This window comes from Arachis stenosperma, chromosome 9 (genome assembly GCF_014773155.1).
Source record: "Arachis stenosperma cultivar V10309 chromosome 9, arast.V10309.gnm1.PFL2, whole genome shotgun sequence".
NCBI lineage: Eukaryota > Viridiplantae > Streptophyta > Magnoliopsida > Fabales > Fabaceae > Arachis > Arachis stenosperma.
The window spans coordinates 55,703,188-55,717,650 of NC_080385.1; the positions used below are offsets into that span (position 1 = coordinate 55,703,188).

Consider the following 14,463-nt stretch of genomic DNA (forward strand, 5'->3'; position numbering starts at 1 on the left):
TCCAGTTTGAGGTCAAACTGGAGCTTAAACGTGGAAATGGCTTCCTGGAGCATAATGTGGTTCGAACACGTTTAACCTCCAGTTTAAGGTTAAACTGGAGGTTAAACGTGGAAATGCTCCCTTGGTGCCATTCTCATTCTGGCGTTTAACCTTCAGTTTAAGGTTAAACTGGAGGTTAAACGCCAGTTTCCTCTTTTCTCAGCTTTCATGATTCTGGCGTTTAACCTTCAGTTTAACCTTAAACTGAAGGTTAAACGCCACTTTCAGCTTTGGTGCATTTCTTATTCTGGCGTTTAACTTCCAGTTTAAGGTTAAACTGGAGGTTAAACGCCAGTTTCAGCATTATATGGCTTGGCACATGTGATCTTCAAGCTTCCTTTATTGATTTTGTTGCTTCTTTGCCTAGCCTCTTCTTCCCTGAAATCATCCAAACAATTGCATCAAAGTCTTGCAAAATTTCATGAGAATTCTTCCATTCATAGCATTTAAGTAATATAACTAAAACTCATGGAATTTGCATCAAAATTATACTGCTTGGATGATTCATTACTTTGTTGTTCATTTAACCATTCTTGGTTACTTTAAGCTCAAGAAAATGCATAAAACAACTAAAACTAACAGAAAAATGCTAGTGAAACTAGCCTAAGATGCCTTGGCATCACAACACCAAACTTAATACTTGCTTGTCCCTAAGCAAGTCCTGAGATATTTGAGAAGAAAGTATTAAACAGAAAGCAATGACATTGGCTATATTAGTAAGCATTTGAAGTTCATCAGAAGGGTTTTATGCGGAAAGTTGCAGCATCACTTTTTCATTCTTATCAGGTAGGATTATCACTTTTCCATTGCATCCATCAAACACTGCTATGGCCTCTTGTTATTCTTATGTCCTTGGCACTTTTGCCTTTCTTTGTTTTTCTTTTTCTTAGAGCTCCTTTGCTCCTTGTTTGCTCAGTGTCATGTGTTGCACAAGCCTTTGGCATTTTCTTTTTCTTATCAGTGCACTACACATATCCACTACAGGCATTTTAGTTCACATTTCTTCCTGAGACATTGGTGCCCAGCACCTCTTTGTGTGACTAAATGTTTTGTAACTAGGTTGCTCTTGATAATGGACTTTTGGTTGATAATCCCGGGTTAGTTAACCCAAGTTATCAAGTGTTGAAACACTCCACAGAACCTATTCATCCAAGCAGATCCTAGTACATAAACACCACAGGCATATGTCTCAAAAGTTCAAACCATTGGTGCCTAGCTTTATTTTCTTAATTCTTTTGCTGTTTGGTTGCCCTGTTTTAGTGGCTTTTCTTCTTCTTTTTCTTTCTTTTTCATGGCCAAAGACATTTATTCATCAAGATCCATAGACAGTATTCAACTTCTACACAGAAAATGATAATTCTACACTCAATTCCAGTGAGCTAACTAAACAATCAAGCATGCATACCACCACTTGATTCTACTTGATTTGTCACTAATTGAGCCAAGTTACTTTTGTTCAAACTTTTCTTTTTAATTTTTGGAAACAGAACAAGCATGGCAAGCATTTGTTTAAGAAGGGTGAGTTATATCCAAACATCTAGGCATTCACTTTATTCAAAGCAGTAAACAGACAAACATACTAAAACTTCACATTACAGAAAGATTCAACAATTTCAGTTTAAACCAGAACAAGCATGCTTTTGTTTGCCTTTTAAAGAAAGGTCAATGAACAACACCACCTTGTGAAATTTCTTGTTTTCTCTTTGTTGCCAGGAAACAATTTGATTTCTCCTTCTTCTACTAGTTATTGCATCATGTTCTTTCTAAGATTCTTGTTTCCTTTCCTGCAAAGAGTGACAAAGTTGCTTGTTTCTCAAGCACTTGAATGGTTAGCTCACTATATATGGGCAAGTGTCTGAGTCTTAAGTTGGTGTGTGAACACCAAACTTAGTCTCCTACTTACTCCTCTGCTCTTTGAATCCTTGAATTCTCCTTGGAATGAAGTTGCTGCTAAGGATTTTAAGCATTTCTGTGATTGCTTAGAATGGTTGTTCCTTTCATATAATTCAAAGGTTGTTGTGTTCAGTTAATCTGTATGGTGGAACACCAAACTTAGAGTCACACATTCCCCTTTGAATTATTGATCCACAAATTCATTGTTTGGTGTGAAACACCAAACTTAATTCTTTGCAATGCACAGAAACTACTTCACCTTTTTATTGAAACAAATAAAAGAAACAGCAAAAGAGTATTACCTCAGGTTGGGTTGCCTCCCAACAAGCGCTTCTTTAACGTCACTAGCTTGACGGTTGTCCCTTGTTAGGGTGGATTGTAGTGCTTGATGTCCTCTCCTCTCACTATGGAAACATCCCCATTTGATTCCTTGATGATTTCCAAATGTTCCATAGAAAAAACTTTCCTGATTGTGAACACTTGAGGGAGCTGAGAAGGAATGGGTTTGAGGCCAGGTGGGATTGGCAAATAATGACTTGATATCACTTTATCTCCCGGAGAGAAACCTTCAGTGGGAATTTTCTTGTTTCTCCACCCTCTTGGCAATTTCTTTACAATTCTTCCCTCTTTCTTGAGGATTTCTTTATTGACCCTTATGGAAGGAGGGTCCTTCTGAGCTGTTTCTATTGATTCTTGTGGCTTCAACTCTTGTAATTCTTGTTTGCCTTCAAAGGATTGTTTTAGAGTTTCAGCTGCTGAATTGCTTTCCTCCAAACACAGATTGCTATTATCCTCCTTAGGCTTTTCAGGTTCTGGTTCAGGCTCAGATGCAGGTTTAAAAACATGGAAAATGAGCTGTTCATCATGTACTCTCAAAATTAGCTCTCCTTGTTCTATATCTATGAGCGCTCTAGCAGTGGCTAGAAATGGCCTTCCCAGAATGATAGGGTGTAGGTAGCTTTCCTCCATGTCCAGAATGACAAAGTCTGTGGGGAAAAAATAATTTCCCACTTTCACCAGCACATTCTCAACTACCCCTTCAGCTTGTTTTTGAGTTTTGTCAGCCAGTTGTATGATTACATCAGTGGATCTCACCTCATTCAGTTGTAGCCTCCTCATGAGAGTCAGAGGCATCACATTTATGCTAGCTCCTAGATCACAGAGTCCTCTGTCAATTTTTGTTTCCCCTATGATGCAGGGGATATGAAAACTTCCTAGGTCTGTTTTCTTGGAGACCATATCCTTCTTGATGAGTGCACTGCATTCTTTGTTCATTATTACAGTTTGTCCTCCCTTCAAAACTCTTTTCTTGCTCAGCAATTCCTTCAAATACTTGATATGTGTAGGCATCTGTTGGAGGCTCTCAAGAAAGGGAATATTGATGCGGAGAGACTTAAATGTCTCTAAGAACCTTGAATATGTTTTCCCTTTTTCACCTCCTTCAAACCTCTGAGGGAATGGTGCTTTTGGTTTGTATGTTCCCAGCATGCCTTCCTTTTGCATTTCCTTGGCTTGCTCAGTTTCACTTTCCTGCTTAGCTTCTTCCACACCTTCTTTCAAGATTTCTGGCTCCTTTTCTGATGGTCTGGTCCCTTCTTCTTCTGAGACTTCCTTCAATATGGTGATGGCCTTGCATTCTTCCCATCTCACTCCCTTTTGTTCCCCCTTAGGATTCTTTTCAGTGTCACTAGGGAACACTGCAGTCGACTTGGGGGTCTGTTGAGATAGCTCTCCTACTCGAGACTCCATCCTCTTGAGTTTTTCACCATGGTCCCTTAAGGTAGATCTCACATCATCCCTAAAGCTTTTCAACTCATTTATGTCCTGACCCATGTTTGCAAGTATTCCTTCTATCCTGTTTAATTGATCTTGAAATTGTTGGTTCGGATTAGGTTGGGCAGGTTGATTATTTTGGCCATGATATGGTGGTTGGGAGTAGGTGTTTTGTGTGGCTTGGTATGATCTTTGGTTGGAGTTTTGGTATGTGGAATTGTTATGTTGGTTGTGGTTGTAAGGTTTGTGGTTTTGTGGTTGGGTTTGCTGGTTTCCCCACCCAAAGTTTGGGTGGTTTTTCCATCCTGGGTTGTAAGTGTTGGAATGTGGATCATATGATTGCCTTTGTTGATTTCCTACATAATTGGCCTCTTCCCAATCACCTCCTTCAATGCTTACTTCCTCTTGATCTTGTGTGTGTATTGCAGCCACTTGCTTTGTGTCTAATTTCCTTGTGAGCTCTGCTAGTTGCTTGGCAAACACCTTGTTTTGGGCTAGAATTGTATCAACATGGTTCAGCTCCATGACTCCCTTAGTATTGTGTCTCTCTGAAGCATAGTAGTACTCATTCTCAGCTACTGTCTCAATCACTTCAATGGCTTCTTCCACAGTCTTTTTCCTGTTCAATGAACCTCCTGATGAATGGTCTACAGCCTTCCTTGATTCATAAGAAAGTCCATCATAGAAAATATGCAATTGCACCCAGTCAGGGAACATGTTTGGTGGGCATTTCCTTGTCAATTCTTTGAACCTCTCCCATGCCTCGTAGAGCGTCTCACCATCTTGTTGTCTAAAAGTTTGAACCTCAGATCGAAGCCTATTGACCTTTTGTGGGGGGTAGAAACGTGCCAGAAACTTGCTTTCCACCTCATCCCAGGTTGTTAGGCTGTCCCTTGGGAATGATTCCAGCCACTTAGCTGCCTTGTCCCTAAGTGAAAATGGAAACAAGAGCAGTTTATAGGCATCTTCCTGGACTCCATTGGACTTCACAGTGTCGCAAATTCTCAGGAATTTGGTGAGATGTTGGTTTGGATCTTCACTAGCACTCCCACCAAATGAACAATGATTCTCCACCAGTGATATTAGCTGTGGTTTGAGTTCAAAATTGTTGGCCTGAATGGGTGGTTTCTGAATGCTGCTACCACAATTCCCAGAGGTTGGGTTTATGTATGAACCAAGAACCCTCCTCTCAGGAATGGCATTGTTTCCATCAGCCCTCTCATGGTTGTGAAATTCTCTATCCATGTTGAGATCTAGAGCTTCCTCAAAGTTGTCCTCAGATTCTCCTTCAGATTCTTCCTCTCTCAGTACTCTCTTCCCTCTTGCTTCCCTTCTAAGTCTATGAAGGGTCCTCTCTGGTTCGGTATATGGAGGAGTTGATGTCTCTCCTCTTCTACCTGTCATACAAGAACACACCACATGCAACAAACAAGTGGAATACTCTTGGTTAATGGAAGAGTATGGTTAGAGCAGTTGAGGAATTAATTCAAATAGTTAGTGGGTCAGTGGGTTCGTTGCTTGAATTTAAAGGCATAAAGAAAGAAGGCAAATAACAGAGTGCAGAAATTAAAAATTCAACAAGTAACTTGAACTAAATTATCAAAACAAAAAAAATGCTCAATCTAGTTAACTTCCAATTTGAGAATTGTCAATCGAAAACCAATCCCCGGCAACGGCGCCATAAACTTGATGTGCATAAACTTGATATGCTACGATTTAGGAAATTGCACGATCGGCAAAATTCCTTCCGGCAAGTGCACCGGTTATCGTCAAGTAAAAACTCACAATAGAGTGAGGTCGAATCCCACAAGGATTGGTTGAGTGAGCAATTCGGATTAGAAGTATGTTCTAGTTGAGCGGAATCAAGATTTAGATGAGAATTGCGGAATGTAAAATTGCATGAATTAAAGAGCGAGAAGCTAAATTGCTGAAATTAAAAGGGATGGGGGTGATTGCATGAATTTAATTGCAGAATGTAAGAGAAAGTGGTAGATCAGAAATGGGGAATTCATTGGGTTTCAGGAGATATTGAGATCTCCGAATCAAAACGTTTTATCCCTTCCTCAACCAATGCATTCATTGAATTTTGCTTGGCAATCTTATATGATTGGATCCCAATCCGTTGGCTCACCAATTCTCTCTAAAAACAAACAAATTCCCAATCCCTTGGTTTAAATGTTCATAAGAAGAGATGATGCTCGATCACTGATTATACCACACAGTTTCATGAACCACAATTTGGTAGGATTACATGTCACAATATCCATCCAAACCCCAATCCAATTCACTGTGAGAAAGCTTCTCTAGCATGAATCCTCCATTCCTTTCCCAAGGTTCCGAAGGATTCCAATTATGGATAGTTTCTTTCCCAAGACAACTAACCAATGGAATTAGATCGAGAAGCTTTCTAACAAAATTCAAGAGAAAAGATTGAAGAAGAAGATAAAAACTATTATTGATTCATTGAATTACAATAGAGCTCCCTAACCCAATGAAAGGGGTTTAGTGAGTCATAGCTCTGAATTCAATTACAAGTATGAAAATAGCAAAATGATCCAAAGTTCCAAAGTGTCCCCCCCAAAAAAGTCCTTACTAACTTCAATTCTATCCTATTTATACACTTTCTAAATTGAGCTTCTGTTGAGTTTCTTGGGCTTTGAGGCTTTTTCTTGATTTCCTTTTGCTTTGGGTTTATGATCCATGATCCTGATGAGGCTGTGATCCAATTCTGTAACATTCATTGAGCAAATTTAGTGATAAACAAGTAATGACACAAGACTTAACAAATTGAAGTTCCAGACTCATCAATTCTTCCGGCCCAATCCCATAAACCATAATATTCAATTGGGTTTCATACCATAATACGTTTAAGTTAATATTTGTGCTCAAATGCTAACTTAAACTTCAATATATTTGGCCCAGAAACCCTTTCAAAAGGTGGCGTTTAAGTTGAAGTTTAAGTTTCAGTTTAAGGTTAAACTGAAACTTAAACGTGGAATTGGAAGAAAGCAACCCAGGAAGGTAATTAATCGAACACGTTTAAGCTTCAGTTTAAGGTTAAACTGAAGCTTAAATGTGGTAATGAAGATTGCAACCCCTGGAGGCAATTTCTGGTCGAACACGTTTAAGCTCCAGTTTGAGGTCAAACTGGAGCTTAAACGTGGAAATGAGAAGGCAACCCTGGAGGAGTAAAAACGCCGAACACGTTTAAGCTCCAGTTTGACCTTAAACTGGAGCTTAAACGTGGGAATGAAGAAGGTAGCCCAGGAGTGTGAATGTCGAACACGTTTAAGCTCCAGTTTGAGGTCAAACTGGAGCTTAAACGTGGAAATGGCTTCCTGGAGCATAATGTGGTTCGAACACGTTTAACCTCCAGTTTAACCTTAAACTGAAGGTTAAACGCCACTTTCAGCTTTGGTGCATTTCTTATTCTGGCGTTTAACTTCCAGTTTAAGGTTAAACTGGAGGTTAAACGCCAGTTTCAGCATTATATGGCTTGGCACATGTGATCTTCAAGCTTCCTTTATTGATTTTGTTGCTTCTTTGCCTAGCCTCTTCTTCCCTGAAATCATCCAAACAATTGCATCAAAGTCTTGCAAAATTTCATGAGAATTCTTCCATTCATAGCATTCAAGTAATATAACTAAAACTCATGGAATTTGCATCAAAATTATACTGCTTGGATGATTCATTACTTTGTTGTTCATTTAACCATTCTTGGTTACTTTAAGCTCAAGAAAATGCATAAAACAACTAAAACTAACAGAAAAATGCTAGTGAAACTAGCCTAAGATGCCTTGGCATCAGCTAGCCACAATGGGTACTTCACCTCCTTTATGAATCCTGCTTCTAACAAGGCTTGTACTTGTTCTTCTACGTTTTTGGTCCCATCTTCCAACGCTTTTGTTGGTAGGTCGGGAGCCCGGGTATACTTCAAGTTTATGAGACATCAGGTCGGGATCTATGACGGGTATGTTGGAGGCTTTCCAGGCAAATAGTTCGGAATTTCATTGTAGGAGACCAATGAGCTTTTTCTTGAGTCCTTCCTCCAAGTTGGCTCCTATGCTTGTTGTTTTTTCGGGATTGTCTTCGATTTGCACTTCTCCTAATTTGCCTTCAAGCTGGGGGCATAGTTCTTCTAGAGTTCGAACACCACCAAGCTCGATGGTATTGACCTCTTTGCCCCTAGGACTTCCTCTTAGATTGAGACTTTCATTGTAACATTTACGTGCTAGCTTCTGATCTCCTTTTATGGTAGCAAATCCTTCTAAAGTAGGGAACTTCATGCATAGGTAGTAGAAACAACCGCTTGAAGTCTATTCAGGGTCATCCGTCCTATTAGGGCGTTGTATGCCAATGCAACGTCAACCACAATGTAGTCAATGTTTAACGTTTTCAACTCATGCCCTTTTCAGAGGTAGTGTAGAGGGAGATGTACCCGAGCATAGTCCAAACTAACCACAACTCTCGCAATCAAATTGTTAAATTCAAAGGATGTCATAATTCAAAACTAATTCAAAACCGGGAGTGTTAATTCCCGGGTCGTCTCCCAACGACACTTGAGATCAATGAGTGTACTATAACATCCCACATTTTTGAAAATATAATTATAAATAAATTATGATTTTATTTTATTAAGTTTAAACTTTATAATTTTAAAAATTATTTTTATTAGAAATAATTAAGTAGATTCGGAGGTAATTTTATTTTAAACAAATTAAGATTCTTAAGTAATTTTATATAATGGAATATTTTGTATAATTTTAGTAATTGAAAATTAAGAAAGAATTGTACAATTTAATTTAAGTAATTTTTATTATGAATAAGTTATGACTTATTATTAATTTGGACTCTTTATTTTATAAATTGAACAATTAAGAGTAATTAAATTAGTTTTACTAATATTTGGGTTGATTTAATTAATATTCTTGTGTAATTTTACAATTGTTATTTCATATAATTTGAAATTAAGATTTAGTAATTGAAGCAATATATAACTTAATTTAAGAAATTTCTATTATGAATAAATATGATTTATTTTATTAGTTTGTGCTCTTGAAGATTAATTTATTAGGAATGATTAAATTGATTTTGATAAATACTTTAGTTTTAAGTCAACTAGTATTTGTGCACAATTTTGATTATAACTAGTTATTTTATATAAATTGAAATTAAAGTTTTGGTAATAGAAAAATAATGAAAATGTCATATAATTTAATTTAGGCAATAGATACTTCAGGTTTAAACTGTTTTATAAAATGATTAGAATATTTATGTTATGATTTAAATTAGAAATAATTATTTGAACTCATCAATGAATTAATAAATAAAATTGTGTTCCGAGATCAATTTTCACAATATTATATTTAAATCATAAATTATCATTTTATCTTGAAAATTTTGTAAAATTCAGATATTAATCCTATATATTTTATTCTAACCCTAACTCTATATTTCTTATTTTTAAGTACTGTTATCATCTAATACGTATACTCCTCACCCAATTACTTAACACACGTAGGTACACTAACCCGTCCCTTATTCCTCCACGCTTCTTTTTTCCCCACTATTCATTCACGGATGAATACACTCCACACAAATAAACTTATCAACACAGACAAGAAAGAAATCAAAGAAAATAAGGGAAGAGAGGTCGAGAGAGAGCGAGACGCAAAGGGAAAAGGGGAAGGGAGAAGCAACGCCGGTGGGTAACACAGGCAGCGTCGCTGCTGTTGCTATCATATAGGAGAGTGTGGGAGAAGTGGAGGGCAAGAAGGAGAAGGATGGTGCGCTGTTGGAGCCACATCACCACTGTCCCTCCCAGTCACCGCCGTTGTTAAACTTCCATCACCGTCACCACTGTTCAACCCACCATCAGGGAGAGGCACTTCCATCGAACCCTAGCCATCACTATCGCCTCTACACGCAAAGAAGGGGCTGGTTCCACTGTTGCCACTGTTGCCGTCGATTTGGAGTTGCCATAGACACAGTTGTTTCTACTTCTAGTGCTCATTCTTCTGACTGTTGGAGTTGCTGTGGAATAGAGCCACTGGCGTGGTGTTGCTGCTGCCGAAACCATCGGGAAGGATTGCTAGGAATCACTGCTGCCCTATTCCAGTTCTAATTAGTTTCAACATCCATTGGCCTGGGTTAGCCTTTTCCCCTTATTTCTGTTCCAATTGCACGCTCTATTCTGCCAATTTCTTATTAAACTGGTTTTTCTTGTTTTAATTCAACTTTGGCCTGTGCTCCATTTTAAATTACCAGAGCTGTTTCTGCCTTTCGATTCCATTGAATTTGAAATCTTCATTTCACTGCAACCATGGTCATTGTTGTGGAAGCTAATGCTACTGCTGTCCCAGTTATGCTGAGATGCAGTGCCCCTGCTTTCTTGGCTAAAACGGTTGTGTGACTAATAGGGATCTAGCCAGTTGTCTCGCTGCAATTCTGTCTCCGGCTTCTTGTAATTGCGACATTGAGGTAGGGGTTTAAAATGATTTCAATTTAAGAATGCCCGCAAGGTTTATTGAGTAAATTGCAAATATTCTTAATTGTTGCGAGTGATTAATTGATGATATGAATGCTAAGTTGTGCTTGTGAAGTGTAATTGGAATTATTGATAGTGATATTGATTGGTTGTGTGAATATTGAATTGTGGCTGAAATTGTGATTGGAATGGTTGAGATTGTGATTTGGAATTATTGATTGGTGATATTGATTGATTATGTAGATTGGGAATAGTTTGATGACTTATTGTTGAGAATTACTGAATTTTAATGGATTATGTTGGATTTGTTGCTGTTGAGCTATTATTCGGTATATTGTAATGTTAATGAGCTTGGTTGGTGGTTTATTTGGAATTGGTTTTGAGGGGTATTGAAGGGTTGGATTTTGAATACTATATGGTTTGCTGAAAATCAGGTTCTCTTGAAATTAAACGGCAACTTTGAAAGTGAATTAGTGACTTTATAGTGACTGAAATGATAATAATTTAAGTGTTAAGTAAATTATATTAAGTGTAATTGTGAAAACTCAAATTTGAAGGTTTTGTATCAACTAGAGAATTAGTTATGATTTTTCAAAGTTGAATTCTAAAATCTGATTTTTTGCATAATTTCTAAACTGAGTCAGCAATTTTGAAAAGCTATAACTAATATTGTGATTATCAGAACTGCGTGGAACCAAGTCTGGGTTAAACTTAGGAATATAAGGAACTAAATTGGTAAATTTGAGACTTTTTCATTAAGTTTAAGATTTATGGTGAAGTTTTGAATTATGGATGTCAAATCTGGTTTTTCTGCAGAACGTTTAACACAGAAGCAACTTCTTTCCTCTATTGGAATCTCTCCAGTTTGAATTTTGAAATGGAACCAATTTTAAATAAAACTCTGGTCCTAATAATTTAATTTCATAAAAATTTATAATTGTTAGAGTTGTGGTTTTAAAGATATGGATTTTTAAAGTAAGGTGTATTATGCAGTAAAAATCAGGTTTTGTTTTCTAAATCAGTAACTTTGAGACTTTATAATTTTTAATTCTGGAATGATATTGAGATGCAACCAATTGGAGGTGAAAGTTGAGTATGTTTAGTACATATGATTCAAATTTCAGGGTTTTCCATGTTTTAATAAGTGAGTTATGGGACTTGGAAGAGGTTGTGTTTAATGATTTGTAAAACAGAATTTTGCAGAAAATTACCTAACTTCCAAGCTACGTAACTCCTTCATTAAAAATGGTATGATCCTGGAACCAATTGAGAAAGAAATTTGGATAACTTAAGTTTAACCACATTAATTTTGAAGGTGTTTGGATTCAATTTGGATTTTATATGAAATTTCGAATGTTGTATGCTGCTGCTATTTTCTGGATTTAAGACACTGCAGAGCAGTCACGGTTTTGCTTATATTTTCGAAGCTAGAGTCAATGAAAAATTATGTTTTTTGGTTCAATAGAAAGGTTAATCCGAGACGGTTGCATGGATATAAAATTTGCATAATTCCGAATTCATTTGATATTTTGAAAACAAAATAGAAATCAGGCTGCCAGGTTGTGTTGGTAATTATTTTGGATATGGAATTTAAGAAATAGATTTTCTATTATCAAATATTTTTGAGAATATATTGCTGTGACAATTGCTGAAAGAGTAGTATGATAAAAAGTAGAGGACCTGTTGAAGGGTCATTTGTTACTTAAAGCAACCCAAGAGGTGCTTGTTTGTTTATATATTGCATTAAGGCAAGTCCAGAGTTATTTGTTTGTTCATCTGCTACATTGAGGCAGTCAGATAGATGGTGGTGTAACTACCGAGAACACTTTCCTGTAGTACAGATCCATATTTTAATTCTGTAAGGCAGAGGGGTTATTTCCTACTACAGAAGTACCGTGACCACCTGTTCCATTTCTGTAGTGGCAGAGGGGTTATTTCCTGTATACAGAAGGTGTGTCGGCATACATTCCTGCAGTGACAGATGTGTTATTTTCTGCATGCTGTGGACCCTGTGGTGGCAGAGGGGTTATTTCCTGTACACAGGGGTATAGCCAACTGGAAAGCCATACCCATTTCAGCTGCTTCGGGTTACGTCGGGAGCGGGTAGAAACCGACAGATGAGCTTATTACCTGTGCTAGGACAAGACATTCATCATATGCATCTATGTGACATTGTTTGGGTATGTATATTGTAATTGGTTTGCCTAAATGAATAATTCTGATAACTGCTAATTGCTATACTTGATATAATTGCTCTTGATTGTGTTTGAACCTCATTACTTGTGTTTGTAACTGATTGACTGGATTGTGGTGAATTGGGTGTTGGTTGAATTACTTGGGCCTGAGGCCGTGATTGGATTGTATTTGAGGGTTAGTAAGTATGAAAGATTGAGCTGGTTCAGCATAGACTTAATGAACCTATGCTTGAAACAAATTAGTCATTCATACGGTCTAGGAAAACTTTTAAGATTTTCATAAAGGAAAATATGTGTTTAGAATTTTGGATAATTAACTGAAGCTTTATAAGATTTTGGATTTTTGAATGTTGTGCCGTTGGTTTTCAAAATAAAAGATTGATAAGGCGAGTAAAGATCACTGCAGATGAAAACAGTTTTTCTTTTAAATATTTCTGAATGGAATTAACTATTTGTGTTTTATTCTTTACTTTCACGGCATTCTTGACCTCTACTAAGAACATGTGGTTTGGTTTTCACCCCCAAATTTTCCACCCTTTTAGTGACACAGGTTTGAAGACGCAATTTGAAGCTGCGAGCGATTAGTAGGTTTTCTTTATGGTTTTAATTGCTTTCATAGAGTCCCCTCGCTGTTGTCCTTTGAGATTTTATTTCATATAGAGGGGTAGGTTTGGTATATTGTATTTGAGTTTCATTTGGTTTCTTTTGTATAAGAATTATTATCAATAGTAATTATGTGATTATTATTACTTGTAAATGTTTGAATTATGACTTTAATGAATAAAAACAAAATTTTTGGCATTTTCTTAAAACTGAAACGCAAACTCGATACAAAGGCTCTATAATTAAGTAGTTAATACTAGAGAAGGTTACGTAATGTTCTTTCTAGTAGAAATACCCTGACTTAAGCAAGGTAATTTTGCTGGATGGGACGTTACATGTACAATTCTGGTTATAGTGATCAAGGGGTTTTCAATAAAGAAATAAACATATAAAGCAATAAAAGAACATGAAAATTGTAATGATTGAACTAATGAAGAAATTAAAGAACTGACTATACACTATGAACAAGTAAAGTATAAAAGAGATTAACATAAGTGTGTATAAAAGATTGAAAGCATGAAAAGAGTCTTGGCTTGGAGTGAGCTAGGGGTCCTTCCCTTATTAGAACCACAACTATGACAATTATAATGGATTATTCTCACTTGATCAACCCTCACATCAGAAAGTAAGTTAAATGAGCATAAGTGTTCCTAACCCACAAATCCTAAATTGCTTGCTAATTGCCTTAGCAATAAATTAGAGTTAGTGGGAACAAGAACAAATAACAATCCAAGAATTGACACTAAATATTGAACATTCCAACTCTAAGAACCCAATTGCTCACTTTTCCCAAGCCAAAAGCCAAAAATTTAGCCTCAAACCATGGTTGACATTTTGTCAAACACTTGGTGGGCAAAAACCTTAAACATGGGGAAAATGAGAAAAGGCTTGAAACTAAAAGCAACAATTGATCTCAATCAACAAGAATAACACAAGAAAGCATGAAACAAACATCAAACATCAAATTCATCAACAAGAAATTGAAATTGCAAAAGAGGTAAAGTTGAACTATAACTTGAAGTATAAGAAAGAGCAAGAACAATGTGACTATAAAGAGTAATAACAAAGAGATACTTACAATGGAGGCTAGCAAAATCAAAGATAAAAAATGGAAATTGCACTTGAATGTAAAACACTAATATAAACCCTAATAGAGAAGATGAAAAACTTTGAGAAAAACTAAACTAAAAGTTTCCTACTACTACTCCTAAACCATACTAATGATATGATATGTTATAGTCTTCCTTTCCTCTTCAATATGAGCTAAATGGCTTCAGAAATGGGCCTCCAAGCTCCCAAAATTGCGAGTCACGTGCCATTTTAATGAAGGCATGTGCGGACACCTGTGCGTACGCACAGACTTGTGCGTCCGCACACTTTGTGAAAATCTCTTCCTGTGTGTACGCATAAGTAGCTGTGCGCATGCATACTAGGTGATAATCTAACTGATCGCACGACGCGCTTGAAGCAATC

General features: G+C 36.8%; 1 non-coding gene across 1 annotated transcript; it reads left to right on the plus strand.

Annotated features, from left to right (window-relative positions):
- The first annotated feature begins 4,420 nt into the window (after positions 1-4,420).
- LOC130952176 (small nucleolar RNA R71) lies at positions 4,421-4,524 on the plus strand. The gene has a single exon (XR_009074357.1). It is a non-coding gene; the product is annotated as a small nucleolar RNA R71 (small nucleolar RNA).
- Positions 4,525-14,463: the final 9,939 nt, after the last annotated feature.